This window comes from Neophocaena asiaeorientalis, unplaced genomic scaffold, assembly GCF_003031525.2.
Source record: "Neophocaena asiaeorientalis asiaeorientalis breed wild unplaced genomic scaffold, Neophocaena_asiaeorientalis_V1.1 scaffold19, whole genome shotgun sequence".
Taxonomy (NCBI): Eukaryota; Metazoa; Chordata; class Mammalia; order Artiodactyla; family Phocoenidae; genus Neophocaena; species Neophocaena asiaeorientalis.
The window spans coordinates 3,383,798-3,400,165 of NW_020173388.1; the positions used below are offsets into that span (position 1 = coordinate 3,383,798).

Here is a 16,368-nt window from a genome sequence, read left to right on the forward strand (position 1 = left end):
GCTGTGTGGAAGCCAAACTACGAGGAGAGTCCACACATAGGTGACCCAGTTGACAGTACTCAGTCTTAGAGTCCTCTTAGCCCAGGTGCCAGATGTGTGCTGGTGCCACCGTCAACTCACCCCCAACCATTGAGCCTTTACAGCCGAGGCCCCAGACCTCACTGGAGCAGAGATAAGCCATCCTCAGAGTGCCCTTTCCAAATTCCTGATTCATAGAATCTGCAAACATGATAAGATGGTCCTTCTTTTACATCACTATCTGTAATGGTCCCAAACTGAAAACAACGCAAATGTTCAATAATAGTAGAACAGATAGTTGCAGTATATTCTTATAATGGACTACTCTATGGCAATGAGAACTACTGATACACACAACAACATGGATGAGTTTCACAAATACAGTGCAGAGTAAAAGTAGCCAAATAAAGAGAATATATACCATAAGGTTTTATTTATATGAAATTCCAAGAAGACAAAACATATGTTTAGTGCTAGAAATCAGCCCAGTGGTTAGCTTTGGAGGGAGGCAGTGACTGGCAGGGCATGTGAAGGGGGTTTCTGAAATACTAGCAATGTTCTGTTTTTTCACGTCCAGTTGGCTACACGGGTGTGTCCATTCTATAAAAACTTATTGAGTTCGACACTTTTTTGGTTTTGTATTCTTCTGGCTATTTGTCTTTTTTTTTTTATTGAAGTATAGTTGACTTATAATGTGTTAATTTCTGCTGTAGAGCAGTGATTCAGTTATACACATATATATATTCTTTTGCATGTTCTTTTCCATTACGGTTTATCATAAGATTTTTTTTTTGAATTTTTGAATTTTATTTTTTTATACAGCAGGTTCTTCTTAGTTATCCACTATTTGTTTTGTTTGTTTGTTCATTTGTTTTTTGCATTACGCGGGCCTCTCACTGTTGTGGCCTCTCCCGTCGCAGAGCACAGGCTCCGGACGTGCAGGCTCAGCGGCCATGGCTCACAGGCCCAGCCACTAAGCGGCATGAGGGATCCTCCCAGACTCGGGCATGAACCCGTGTCCCCTGCATCGGCAGGCGGACTCTCAACCACTGCGCCACCAGGGAAGCCCTAGTTATCCATTTTATACACATCAGTGTATACATGTCAATCCCAATCTCCCAATTCATCACACCACCAACCCCCCACCACCACTTTCCACCCTTGGTGTCCATACATTTATTCTCTACATCTGTGTCTCTATTTCTGCCCTGCAAACCAGTTCATCTGTACCATTTTTCTAGGTTCCACATATGTTAATATATGATATCTGTTCTTCTCTTTCTGACTTACTTCACTCTGTATGACAGTCTCTAGATCCATCCAATCTCTACAAATGACCCAATTTCATTCCTTTTTATGGTTGAGTAATATTCCATTGTATATACGTACCACAACTTCTTTATCCATTCGTCTGTCAATAGGCATTTAGGTTGCTTCCATGACCTGGCTATTGTAAATAGTGCTGCAATGAACATTGGGGTTCATGGAATTCGACACTTTTTGATGTGTTCACTTTTCTGCTTTTAGGTTATACTTCAATAACATTTTAAAAGATGCCAGCCATGATCCACAAATTGATTTCCCAACCTACAGATTACAACTCACAATTCTATATGAATGGTGCCCAATGGGGTTGTATAAGACAGTGGCTGGTGGTGATCTTGCCTCAGACAGCCAGATGGGTATCTCAGATCAGCTGCTTGTGAATAAGCATCCCTAAGATAAAGGTTCCTGCATAGAGCATAGAGGGTTTCTGAAATGCTAGCAATGTTCTGTTTTTTCACAACAAGTTGGCTACACGGGTGTGTCCATTCTGTAAAAATTTATTGAGTTTGACACTTTTTTTTTTGTATTCTTCTGGCTATTTGTCTTTTTTTTTTTTTAATTTGGCTCCTGCAGAGCCAACTGTTGGCTGCCTCCACTGACAAAGGCTCTGGGGAAGATTATCCTTTCCCTTCAGATCAGGATTGAATTGGAGTATGACCCTAAAGAAAGCAGAAATATCTCGGTGCTTTAAGAATATGGACTCAAGTATTTGATAGACATGCAGCAGGTTAAGTTAAAATTAATAAAAACATTTCTTTAGTACCTATGTTGTGCTAGCATTTTATGTGTACAACCTCATCTAACATCAGAACAAACCTATGAAGTAACTTAGTTACTAGGACTCTTTCCATTTTAAAAGAAGAGGGAATTAAGAACTGGAGAAGTTAAATAACCTGCTGGAGTTCCCAGTGTTTATAAATATCTAAGGATGGAGCCTGACATATTACTGTATTTTTTGAGTTGCCTGAATACATGGGCAAACATCATATTGAAGACTGGGAGATATGGAACTAGTCAGCCAAGAATGAAAGAGTTTACTGACACTGCTAAGTTTCTTGGCCTAAGGCAAAGTTAGGTTAGGAATACATAAATCTGGAGTTTGAGTTTCACCTCTCTTTGACTCATCTTTGACTAAGTTATGTCATTTCAGTTTTTCCTTTTGTATTATTATGTTTGTTTTTCTCCTACAGATCACTGCTTTTACAGAAATGATTCAGTTCTTTGTCCTTTTAGATCTTTGTATGACTGGTTTCTTTGTATTATTTAGGTCTCTGGTCAAATGCTACCTCCTCAGAAAGCCCCTTCCTAACCACCTTGTCTAAAAGATCCTCCTTGTCACTCTCACATTTTTTTTTTTTTAATTCTTTCTTAGTTTTCTTCTAAGCAATTTTCAACACTTGAAACCATATTACTTACTTATTTATTGCCTGTTTCACCCATTATAATGTGAGCTTCTCAAGGGCAAAGGTTTATCTGCTTTGTTCACCCAAATCCCCAGTGCCTAGAATAGTGCCTGGAAGGAATGTACTAGTTGCTCAATTAGTACTAGGGAAGGGAGGAAGGAAGGGAGGGTGGGATGGGAAGGAGGGAGGGAGGCAGGAAAGGAGAGATGGAAGGAATCAAATTCCAAAGCTCCTTAATGTTGGTCCCTAGCTCAACACTACATAAAAAAGGGACTGGTATAAAGACATTTGAGGACTTTGAGATGGTATTTTGTGTTTCAGACTGTATTGGTAATACTAGCTGCTATAAGAGATAAACCTCCCAAAATCTCAGTAGCTTGACACAAAGAACTTATTTCTCACTCACAAAATAGTCTAATGCAGATGTTCCTGGTTGGGCAGTTTTCCTCCAAGTATCGATTCAGGGACTCAGTCTCCTTCCATATGTGGCTCCTTCCACATTCCAAAATGTGGTTCTCAAGGTTGCCCTGGGAGTCATCTCCCTTCCCATCACCTGGGAGGGTTCAAGGGCATAGAGGATAACACATGGAAGTTTTAATGGGCCAGGCCTGGAGGTGCTACATATCACTTTTGACCACATACCACTTGGCATACCTAAGGGCAAGGGACGTTTGGAAATATAGTTCAGGTGTGTATCTAGGTGGAGAAGGAAGAGGGTTTAGTAAACAGCTAGCTGATCTTTGCCGCTGTGGTTAAATAAGTTGGTCTCTGTTAGATATCTATAAATAAAGAGTTCAGAGTAAAATCATTCACTACTGTATATTTGTGTTTATAAAATCTGGAAACCATTTATTTCAGAGAATTTCCAAAGTCTCCATCTATGATAAAACCATTCCCTATTCTTAAGATCTGCCTTCTATATTCTCTGGGGAGAGGAAAGAAAAGAGAAACTTGAATTTGATTTTTGTAAAAATTCCATTTGTATCTAAATTGCTTTACAAGATTATGAAATGTTTACATATAAACTACAGTTTGACTTGATTACAAAACCTGCCAGAGTTGCCCCCAAAGGTGTGGATTTTCTAACAGTGTGGCTGTCAGTACTGCAAAATGCATTTCTGAGGGTTTGAAACTTACCACCTAGAAAAGAATGGATATCTAAAAAATTTCTAAATTCTAAGTTAGGCCCAGATAAAGCCTGGGGTTTTCACTCAGATTGTCTTACCATAACGTTTTTCTTTTCTTTCTTTCTTTTTTTTTATTATTAGGATATAGTTGTTTTACAATGTTTTGTTAGTTTCTACTGTACAGCAAAGTGGAGTTCCCAATAACGTTTCTTTTCTAATAATTTAATACTGGTTAAGACTATGAGCTCCAGAAGAATGAGTTTTAATCCATTGGTGAGAGGGGTAGAAAGGTGATACTAGGGAAAAACTAACATTTGCTGAGGCTAATTTTTCAGAACTGAGCTAGGCACTGTGCCCATACACTTGACTTCCTTTAATCCTCACATCAACACTGCAAGGAAGGTAGTGTGATCCCAGTTTTATCGGTGAGGACCCTTTGTCTCTGGGAGGCTAACTAGCTCACCTGTGGTCCCAAGCCAGCAAAGGACAAAGCTTAGATGTGAGCTGAGGTGTATCCGCCACCAAAGCCCACACTCTTGACTAGAGCAGAGTGGGAAAAAGAATGAAAATGAAGAACTTGGGAAATGGGCTAGAGACCAACACTAAGGAGCTTTGGAATTTGATTCCTCAGTCTTTACTTTCCTAAGAAATCCCTGGAGGTGATTAATTCCTTTGTATCTCTGTTAGCCACTAGCTCTGTAGAAAGACTGAAGTCACATGTAAGGTTAGAACTTCAGATCCTAGTACCAGCTCTCTGATATTTCTGGTCACTAATTGAAATCACCTTGCAGGGAGTTTTTCCAAACCAGTTGTCTGTGGGGACAATCAAGTTCTAACTCAGATTCTGACTGGGAAGGTTTGGCCGCCCTGATCACACCTCCATGGGAAAAAGAGAAACTGACAGATTAAGGGAGCAATTCCAAGAATAATTTTGGCATTCAACTTAAGACTGGAAAACAATTTTCCTTCATATTTGGGCAGGGAAAATGCCTCAAGGACAGTAAAAGCCTGCAGAAGAATCCAGCTGAGAGCCCTTTTTCCTCTTTCCCTCTGCCAGGGTTCATGTCTGTAAAACAGATGAACTATTTGTTACCTTCCTGAGTTTTTGCTCAGCTGTTTACAGCAGACCTGGAAATATGCATCATAAAGTTAAAAATTAAGCCAATAGCAAGACTTCAGAGTGAGAGAAACAAGGAAATACTTGTACTTTACAAGTATAAGAATTAAACTAAAATTCCAACCTCAACTATAAGGTAAGTTTTTTGAACCCTAAGAATTATATTTTGCAATACTGAAGGTATCATTTTTGGAAAAGCCACACCTTTTGAATCTACTTGGGTTAACACTATTTTCAAATTACCTTTCTTACAGCCATTACGTAGAGTAAAAAAAAAGATAAAGAAACAGCTGTGCTAGGGACTTCCCTGGTGGTCCAGTGGTTAAGACTCTGTACTCACTCCCAAAGCAGGGGGCCTGGGTTCCATCCCTGGTCAGGAAACTAGATCCAGCATGCCGCAACTAAGAGTCCACATGCCCCAACAAAGATCCCACGGGCCGCAACTAAGACACTAAGACACTTAGTTGAGTTCTCTCAGCTAGGACACTAAGACCTGGCGCAAATAAATAATTAAAAAAAGAAAAAAGAAAGAAACAACTGTGCTAAAATGTATTCCCTGTAAATTGGTACAGTCTCTGTGAAATCTTGATGAAGGATACACTGGAAACATTTATCAAAGTTATAATACAAAACTACAAACTTTTTGACTCAAATTTCATATTCAGGAATTTATATTATAGACATACTTGCACATGTACTGATATATGTACATGGTTATTCTGCACCATAGTTTATATAAAGGCAAAAGAATGGAAAGAACCTAAGTGTCTATAGAGGACTAACTTAATAAATCACAGTATATGTATACAATGGAATCGTAAGCAGCCATTGGAATGAATAAGGAAGCTAATATATAATGTACTGATATTAATGATCTCCAGGATATATAGTTAAATGAAAAAAGCCAAATGCAGAACAGTGTGGAAAGTGTAGACAAAAGTCAACTTGTATGGGGTAGTGGTGGTGGGGATATATATGATTTTGCTTTATATGCAGAAACTATCTCTAGAAGGACACAGAGAAAATTACAATGTTGGTTACTTCAGAGAACTGAGTAGCTGGTGAGGAGACTTCTCAGTGTATGCTCTTTTTATCTTTTGAGTTTTCAACTATATTAACAATTTTAAACTTATTTATTTATTTTTGGCTGCATTGGGTCTTGGTTGCTGCGCACAGGCTTTCTCTAGTTGTGGCAAGTTGGGGCTACTCTTTGTTGCGGTGCGCGGGCTTCTCATTGTGGTGGCTTCTCTTGTTGCAGAGCACAGGCCCTAGGCATGCGGGCTTCCGTAGTTGTGACTTGCAGGCTCTAGAGCACAGGCTCAGTAGTTGTGGTGCACGGGCTTAGTTGCTCCGCGGCACATGGGATCTTCCCAGACCAGGGCTTGAACCCGTGTCCCCTGCATTGGCAGGCGGATTCGTAACCACTGCACCACCAGGGAAGTCCCTATATCAACAATTTTAAAGAATTTGTGAAAATTGAAACTATTGAGAATTTTAACACATAACAAAATAGGCATAACCAATAGTTTCCTTAATAATATGATTTATATTTTCCTTTAAGGAAATAATAAGCAAGAATTGTGGAGTCATACATTTTACCCTGACACCTGGACATTTTAAAGCTATCTTTACAACAACTTTGATTCAAAGAGAAATCTAAGACCAAACTGAAAAATGTACAGAACATAAATATAAAATTTCTAGATATTTACATGGCCTCAAAGTGACTTTGCATGGATTGTTGATCTGTTGCCAAGGAGTAAAAGTATAATATCAAGTGGTGAAACTAAGCAACACCTTGACTGAATGATCAAGATTAAAATCACCAATGAGAGGCAGACAGACATGTTGTGACACCATGAAAAGGACACACATCACTTGTGGGAATGTAAGCCCAGAATCTAATCATGAGGCAACCCAAACTGAAGAACATTCTAATAAGTGACTTGTATTCTTTAAAAAATTTCAAAGTTATGAAAGACAAAGAAAAGCTAACGACTGTTCCACATTAAAAGAAACTAGAGGTGCCTTCAAGATGGTGGAGGAGTAAGATGTGGAGATCACCTTCCTCCCCACAAGTACATCAAAAATATATCTACATGTGGAATAAATCCTACAGAACACCTACTGTATGCTGGCAGAAGACCTCAGACTTCCCAAAAGGCAAGAAACTCCCCACATACCTGGGTAGGGCAAAAGAAAAAAGGAAAAACAGAGACAAGAGAATAGAGATGGGACCTGCACCTCCTGGAGGGAGCTGTGAAGGAGGAAAAGTTTCCACACACTAGGAAGCCCCTTCGCAGGCGGAGATGGGGGGATGGGCAGGGGAGAAGATTCGGAGCCATGGAGGAGAGCGCAGCACAGGGTGCAGAGGACAAAGCGGAGAGATTCCCACACAGAAGCTCGGCGCCGACCAGGACTCACCAGCCCGAGAGGCTTGTCTGGTCACCCACCGGGACGGGTGGGGGCTGGGAGCTGAGGCTCAGGCTTTGGAGATCAGATCCCAGGGAGAAGACTGGGGTTGGCTGCGTGAACACAGCCTGAGGGGACTAGTGTGCCACAGCTAGCCAGGAGGGAGTCTGGGAAAAAGTCTAGACCTGCCTAAGAGGCAAGAGACCATTGTTTCAGGGTACACAAGGAGAAGGGATTCAGAGCACCGCCTAAACGAGCTCCACGTGTGAGCTACGGCTATCAGCGCGGACACCAGAGACCGACATGAAGTGCTAAGGCTGCTGAAGCCACCAAGAAGCCTGTGTGCAAGCACAGGTCACTATCCACACCTCCCCTCCCGGGAGCCTGTGCATCCCACCACTGCCAGGGTCCCGTGATCCAGGGACAACTTCCCTGGGAGGACACACGGTGCGCCTCAGGCTGGTGCAACGTCAAGCTGGCCTCTGCCGCCGCAGGCTCGCCCCGCATTCCGTACCCTTCCCTCCACCCGGCCTGAGGCAGAGCCCCCTAATCAGCTGCTACTTTAACCCCGGCCTGTCTGGGTGGGCAACAGACGTCCTCAGGCGACCTACATGCAGAGGTGGGGCCAAATCCAAAGCTGGACCCCTGGAGCTGTGTGAACAAAGAAGAGAAAGGGAAATCTCTCCCAGCAGCCTCAGGAGCAGTGGATTAAATCCCCACAATCAACTTGATGTACCCTGCATCTGTGGAATAACTGACTAGACAATGAATCATCCCAAAATTGAGGCAGTGGACTTTGAGAGTAACTGCAGACTTGGGGTTTGCTTTCTGCATCTGATTTGTTTCTGGTTTTATGTTTACCTTAGTTTAGTATTTAGAGCTTATTATCTTTGTGTTTATTGATTTGGTTGCCCTCTTCCTTTTTTTATATATATTTTTTTTTTTTTCCTTTTTCTCTTTTTGTGAGTGTGTATGTGTATGCTTCTTTGTGTGATTTTGTCTCTATAGATTTGCTTTTGCCATTTGTCCTAGGGTTCTTTCTTTCCTTTTTTTTTTTTTGAAGTGACACAGAGGTTTAGGATTTTATTCACGCACATACATAAATATCAATAATGTTATATCACTACTTGGAAAAAAGTTCAACATCCATAATCATTTAAGAAAATGCAGATTAAAACAACAACGAGCAACAGATTTTAAACTAATTCCATTAGGGTAACAAAATTATCCAAATTGGCAAAACGGTAGTGAAACAGGCACTATACTAAGTTAATGGCCCTAATGCTCTTGTAAAATGGTATTACTCTTTTGGAAAGCAATATTGCAATCCTACCAATACCCATAAAAATATTAGCACACTTTCATTATTTTAACCATTAATACAGCTTCTGGATATTATAAGAAAAAAGATACAATTCTGAATTATAGTAACTTTGTATAGGTTTCAACCGTAATTCTTTTTCTGTTGCTCATCTTTATGTGAAATTAATGTTTTTGAATTTTTAAGATAGAAATGTGAATCAGGATATAGTTTTAGGTATATAAGTCCCTTTTCTGTTATTTTCATGAAGTAATTAAAAATCTGGCCCCTAGGATACTTTCAAAATCACTTGGCTCTGGTCCCCTCTCCCACGCTCATCTGGTTTCTTTTCCCTTTTGTCTTCATTGTCCTTGTACTGCTTGACTTGTCCTGCAGATTCCTCTCAGTGTGAGGCTGTGTACTGGAAGGGAAGTTTTGGCTGCTTAATTTTGGAACTCTAGAGCTCCTGACAGCTCTAGAAAACCTTACCATGAACCCCCTGTACTCTTCACCTGTGGACAATTTTAGGCTTCTGCCATTCTCAGGTCAATTAGACTCCCTACTGTTTCCTCTGCTTCCTCCCACAGAGATGCCAATGCTACACAAATCTTGGAGCTGTTGATAGTTTGTCCCTAGTTTCTCTGATCAACTAGGTTTTGTTACAGATATTGCCCAAGTGCTTTTGGTGATGCTATCCTAGTTATTCTGTTAAGGATTCGGGAAAATTCAAAAACTATGCTACAACCACTATCATCATTCCCAAATTCCAATAACTGAATGATTTTTGACCTGGACCTGCCGAAGAGGCAAGAGACCATTACTTGGCAAGAGACCAAGCTTTCCATGCTTCCCTGAATGGGAATACACAAATGAATAGATTAGTATTGCTAAACTGTTTCCATTCCATTCTCTTTTCCATTACTTTTGCCTCCATTCAACCAACTATCTTAATAAAATGGGTGATTTCATGAAAAAGAGGTGCAGAGACTGATAAGGCAAGACAAGTTTAGTGAATAAGGACTTTAAATTGGTAAAGGAGTGAACTACTCAGTTAACTGAAAGAAACAATTCCTATTCATTCCTCCTTGATGTTATTCTGCATATCTGCATGGGTCAGAGACAGTTACTTAAGATATTTTTGATTATTGTCGGGGGGTCTAAAATATACTCCCTGGGGAAATGTTACTTTATTTATCTTTCTATGCCCCATGTATTGCAGTCCTGAGATAAACCGTCTGTCGGTCTGTTTTTAGCCTATACTTAAATAAGATTAGCCTTACATAGGCAAGGAAATTTTTATTTTGAGCCCTTTCTTTCTATTCATCAACATCCTGTTTGATGAAACAAGAACAAATTCCTCCTTTTTTTCAAGTGAAAAGCCACAGGATCCAGTAAAAGTTAAGAATATATCTGGATATTTATCCTCAGTAAGTTTCTTCTTGAGTGTTTTTTTTTTTTTTTTGGCTGTGTTTGGTCTTCGTTGCTGCGCGCAGGCTTTCTCTAGTTGTGGCGAGTGGGGTCTACTCCTCATTACGGTGCGTGGGCTTCTCATTGCGGTGGTTTTTCTTGTTGTAGAGCACAGGCTCTAGGAGTGCGAGCTTCAGTAGTTGTGGCACGCGGGCTTCATCAGTTGCGGCTCACAGGCTCTAGAGCTTGGGCTCAATAGTTGTGGCACACGGGCTTAGTTGCTCTGAGGCATGTGGGATCTTTTCAGATGAGGGCTCAAACCCGTGTCCCCGGCATTGGCAGGCAGATTCTTAACCACTGCGCCACCAGGGAAGTCCTTGAGTGATTTTTAATTCCTGAAAGAACATAGTAATTTAAGTTTCCATTTCAAGAAGCTGAGGATTCCAACTTGGATCTAATTTTTTAGCTACGGCAATATACTCCTGCATTGTTCGGCTGGGGCTTGAATCACCAAGTGCTTTCCATGCTTCCCTGCTTGTACCGGGCATACAGGTACAAGAGCTGCTCCCTGCTGGCACCTTGAACCAGGCCTCGGAAGCGCGTGACAGCCTTCTCAAACAGCTCTGTCAGGCTTTTGGAGGCCTCGGTCTCCGGGCTTTGGAGGGATTCCATATCCCCAGAGTTGTCCCCCGAGCTCAGCTCTCCGCCGCTGTCACCCGTGGTGGCTCCCGCAGGCAGGAATGGCGAAGCCATGTGACTGCCTGTCTTCTTCAGATGGGGTGTGACGCTGGCTTGGGGGCCTGGCCAAGCTCAAGTCGGACCCAAGTTCACTTACTTGCGCTCTTTGCTTAACTCTGCCTCCCTCTCTCCCCCTTCCCTCCCTGGGCGTGCGGGGCGGGCTCCACCACCCTCTGCAGCTCTCCCCCACTGCCCGGTCTCTTCTGGCTACCCCTGGCTAACAGCGCACTTGGGATAGGCTGGGTCCCTCCAGCGGTGCGGCCTTGTTTTGTATTTAGTATAGGTTTTATTGCTTGTTATCATTGGTGGATTTGTTTTTTGGTTTGGTTGCTCTCTTCTTTCTTTCTCTTTTTTTATTACTTTTTAATTTTTAATAATTTTAAAAATTTAATAACTTTATTTTATTTGTTTTCTTTCTTTCTTTTTCTTCCCCCCTTTTCTTCTGAGTCATATGGCTGACAGGATCTTGGTGTTCTGGCCAGGTGTCAGGCCTGAGCCTCTGAGGTGGGAGAGCCGAGTTCAGGACATTGGTCCACCAGAGATCTCCCGGCCCCACATAATATCAAACAGCGAAAGCTCTCCCAGAGGTCTCCATCTCAACGATAAGACCCAGCTCCATTCTACGACCAGCAAGCTACAGTGCTGGACACCCTATGCCAAACAACTAGCAAGACAGGAACACAACCCACCCATTAGCAGAGAGGCTGCCTAAAATCTTAAGTTCACAAACACCAAAACACACCACTGGACATGGAGTCAAACAGCAAACAAACAATGATGAACAACAAAATAAATGAAATTAAAAATTCTCTAGAAGGAATCAATAGCAGAATAACTGAGGCAGAAGAATGGATAAGTGACCTGGAAGATAAAATAGTGGAAATAACTACCACAGAGCTGAATAAAGAAAAAAGAATGAAAGGAATTAAGAACTATCACAGAGACCTCTGGGACAACATTAAACACATCAGCATTCGAATTATAGGGGTCCCAGAAGAAGAAGAGAAAAAAAAGGGACTGAGAAAATATTTGAAGAGATTATAGTTGAAGACATCCCTAATATGGGTAAGGAAATAGTCAATCAAGTCCAGGAAGTGCAGAGAGTCCCATACAGGATAAATCCAAGGAGAACCAGGCCAAGACACATATTAATCAAACTATCAAAAATTAAATACAAAGAAAAAATATTAAAAGCAGCAAGGGAAAAGCAACAAATAACATACAAGGGAATCCCCATAAGGTTAACAGCTGATCTTTCAGCAGAAAATCTGCAAGCCAGAAGGGAGTGGCAGGACATATTTAAAGTGATGAAAGGGAAAACCTAGAACTAAGATTACTCTATCCAGCAAAGATCTCATTCAGATTCAGTGGAGAAATTAAAACCTTTACAGACAAGCAAAAGCTAAGAGAATTCAGCACCACCAAACCATCTTCACAACTACTGCTAAAGGAACTTCTCTAGGCAGGAAACACAAGAGAAGGAAAAGACTTACAATAACAAACCCAAAACAATTAAGGAAATGGTAATAGGAACATACATATTGATAGCTACCTTAAATGTAAATGGATTAAATGCTCCAACCCAAAGACATAGACTGGCTGAATGGATACAAAAACAAGACCTGTATATATTAAGTCTACAAGAGACCCACTTCAGACCTAGAGACACATACAGACTGAAAGCAAGGGGATGGAAAAAGATATTCCATGCAAATGGAAACCAAAAGAAAGCAAACGGAAACTGTGATCAAAAATTTTCCAACAAACAAAAGCCCAGGACCACATGGCTTCACAGGCAAATTCTATCAAACATTCAGAAAAGAGCTAACACCTATCCTTCTCAAACTCTTCCAAAATATAGCAGAGGGAGGAACACTCTCAAACTCATTCTATGAGGCCACCATTACCCTGATACCAAAACAAGACAAAGATGTCACAAAAAAAACTACAGGCCAATATCACTGATGAACATAGATGCGAAAATCCTCAACAAGGGCTTCCCTGGTGGCAGAGTGGTTAAGAATCTGCCTGCCAATGCAGGAGACATGGGTTCGAACCCTGGTCTGGGAAGATCCCACATGCCACGGAGCAACTAAGCCCGTGTGCCACAACTACTGACTCTGTGCTCTAGAGCCCACAAGCCACAGCTACTGAAGCCCACGTGTCTAGAGCCCATGCCCCACAACAAGAGAAGCCACCACAATGAGAAGCACGCACACCCCAACGAAAAGTAGTCCCCGCTCTCCACAACTAGAGAAAGCCTGCACGCAACAAGGAAGACCCAACACATCCAAAAATAAATGATAAAAAAAAAAAATCCTCAACAAAATACTAGCAAACAGAATCCAACAGCACATTAAAAGGATCATACACTATGATCAAGTGGGGTTTATCCCAGGAATGCAAGGATTCTTCCGTATACACAAACCAATCAATATGATAAACCATATTAACAAATTGAAGGAGAAATTTGTTCAGATCCAGAACTAGAACAGAACCATATGATCATCTCAATAGACGCAGAAAAAGGTTTTGACAAAATCCAACACCCATTTATGTTAAAATCCTTCCAGAAAGTAGGCATAGAGGGAACTCACCTCAACGTAATAAAGGCATATATGATAAACCCACAGCCAACATTGTTCTCAATGGTGAAAAACTGAAACCATTTCCACTAAGGTCAGGAACAAGACAAGGTTGCCCACTCTCACCACTACTAATCAACATAGTTTTGGAAGTTGTAGCCACAGCAATTAGAGAAGAAGAAGAAATAAAAGGAATCCAAGTAGAAAAGAAGGAAAACTGTCACTGTTTACAGGTGACATGATACTATACATACAGAATCCTAAAGATGTTACCAGAAAACTACTAGAGTTAATCAGTGAATTTGGTAAATTTAGTAGCAGGATACAAAATTAATGCACAGGAATCTCGTGCATTCCTATACACTAATGATGAAAAATCTGAAAGAGAAATTAAGGAAACATTCTCATTTACCATTGCAACAAGAAGAATAAAATACCTAGGAATAAACGTACCTAAGGAGACAAAAGACCTGTAGGTAGAAAACTATAAGACACTGATGAAATAAGTTAAAAATGATACAAATAGATAAAGAGATATACCATGTTCTCGGATTGGAAGAACCAACATTGTGAAACCTACTATACTAGCCAAAGCAATCTACAGATTCAATGCAATCCCTATCTAACTACCAATGGCATTTTTCACAGAACTAGAACAAAAATTTCACAATTTGTATGGCAACACAAAAGACCCCGAATAGCCAAAGCAATCTTGAGAACGAAAAACAGAGCTGGAGGAATCAGGCTCCCAAACTTCAGACTATACTACAAAGCTACAGTAATCAAGAGAGTATGGTACTGGTACAAAAACAGAAATATAGATCAATGGAACAGGATAGAAAGCCCAGAGATAAACCCCCACACAAATGGTCATGTTATCTTTTATAAAGGAGGCAATAGTATACAATGGAGAAAAGACAGCCTCTTTAATAAGTGGTGCTGGGAAAACTGGACAGCTACATGTAAAAGAATGAAATTAGGACCCTCCCTAACACCAAACTCAAAATGGATTAAAGACCTAAATGTAAGGCCAGACACTAACAAACTCTTAGAGGAAAACATAAGCAGAACACTCTATGACATAAATCACAGCAAGATCCTTTTTGACCCACCTCCTAGAGAGATGGAAATAAAAACAAAAATAAACAAATGGGACCTAATGAAACTTAAAAGCTTTTTCACAGCAAAGGAAACCATAAACAAGACAGAAAGACAACCCTCAGAATGGGAGAAAATATTTGCAAACAAAGCAACTGACAAAGGATTAACCTCCAAAATATACAAGCAGCTCATGCAGCTCAATATCAAAAAAACAAACAACCCAATCCAAAAATGTGCAGAAGACCTAAATAGACATTTCTCCAAAGAAGATATAGAGATTGCCAACAAAACATGAAAGGATGCTTAACATCACTAATCATTAGAGAAATGCAAATCAAAAGTACAATGAGGTATCACCTCACACTAGTTAGAATGGACATCATCAGAAAATCTACAAACAATAAACGCTGGCGAGGGTGTGGAGAAAAGGGAACCCTCTTGCACTGTTGATGGGTGTGTAAATTGATATAGCCACTATGGAGAACAGTATGGAGGTTCCTTAAAAAACTAAAAATAGAACTACCATAGAACTCAGCAATCCCACTACTGGGCATGCATGCTGAGAAAACCATCATTCAAAAAGAGTCATGTACCACAATGTTCACTGAAGCTCTATTTACAATAGCCAGGACATGGAAGCAACCTAAGTGTCCATTGACAGATGAATGGATAAAGAAGATGTGGCACCTATATACAATGGAATATTACTCAGCCATAAAAGGAAATGAAATTGAGTCATCTGCAGTGATGTGGATGGACCTAGAGTCTGTCATACAGAGTGAAGTAAGTCAGAAAGAGAAAAACAAATGCCGTATGCTAACACATATATATGGAATCTAAAAGAAAACTGGTTCTGATGAACCTAGGGGCAGGACAGGAATAAGGACACAGACATACAGTATGGACTTTAGGACACGGGGAGGGGGAAGGGTAAGCTGGGATGAAGTGAGAGAGTTGCACGGACATATATACACTACCAAACGTAAAATAGATAGCTAGTGGGAAGCAGCCGCATAGCACAGGGAGATCAGCTCGGTGCTTTGTGACCACCTAGAGGGGTGGGATAGGGAGGGTGGGAGGGAGACGCAAGAGGGAGGAGATATGAGAATATATGTGTATGCATAGCTGATTCACTTTGTTATACAGCAGAAACTAACACACCATTTGTAAAGCAATCATACTCCAATAAAGATGTTAAAAAAAATCAAAGAAAAAAAAGAAAAAGTCACAGTTATTAATGGACATAACGGGTTACAAATCACAACAGCAGTAATGGTAAAAAGGGAGCAAAAATTGCGGGCATCAAAAACTGAATTTTGCAACCCTACAAAAGCTGTATGTGTGCTTAAATAAAGACGTGAACCTTCAAAATAAATAAATAAAATAAAAGAGACATAACAACTAAATTCAATGTGTCATCCTGGACTGTGTCTTGGACTAATGGGGAAAAATAATATTTTAAAGGATATTGCTGGGATATTTTGCAAAATTATAATATGGATTATAGATTCAAGTAATGTACCAATGGTTATATACAAATATATTCTAAAAAAGTACATGTAATTGTAGTAAGAGGTAAAGGAGTGTGATGTATGCAACTTATGAATGTTTCAGGAGAAATAATTAATATTATGCAAAATTATGCATCCTACATATGTGCTTTATAGAGATAGATAGTGAACTATAAAACAAACGTGGGAAAATGATAAAAGTTGACCGATTCATTTTATTGTACTGATTGCTACTGACTTGTTCACTTTAAAATGGTTACTTTTATATTATGTGAGTTTCACCTCAATGAAACAAAATGATGGATTTGAGTAAAGGGTATAAA

The 16,368-nt window shown here is 40.3% G+C and overlaps 1 pseudogene; it reads right to left on the reverse strand.

Moving 5' to 3' along the window:
• Positions 1-10,523: 10,523 nt before the first annotated feature.
• LOC112400764 (acyl-CoA-binding domain-containing protein 6 pseudogene) lies at positions 10,524-10,863 on the reverse strand (annotated as a pseudogene).
• Between the last annotated feature and the right edge of the window lie 5,505 nt (positions 10,864-16,368).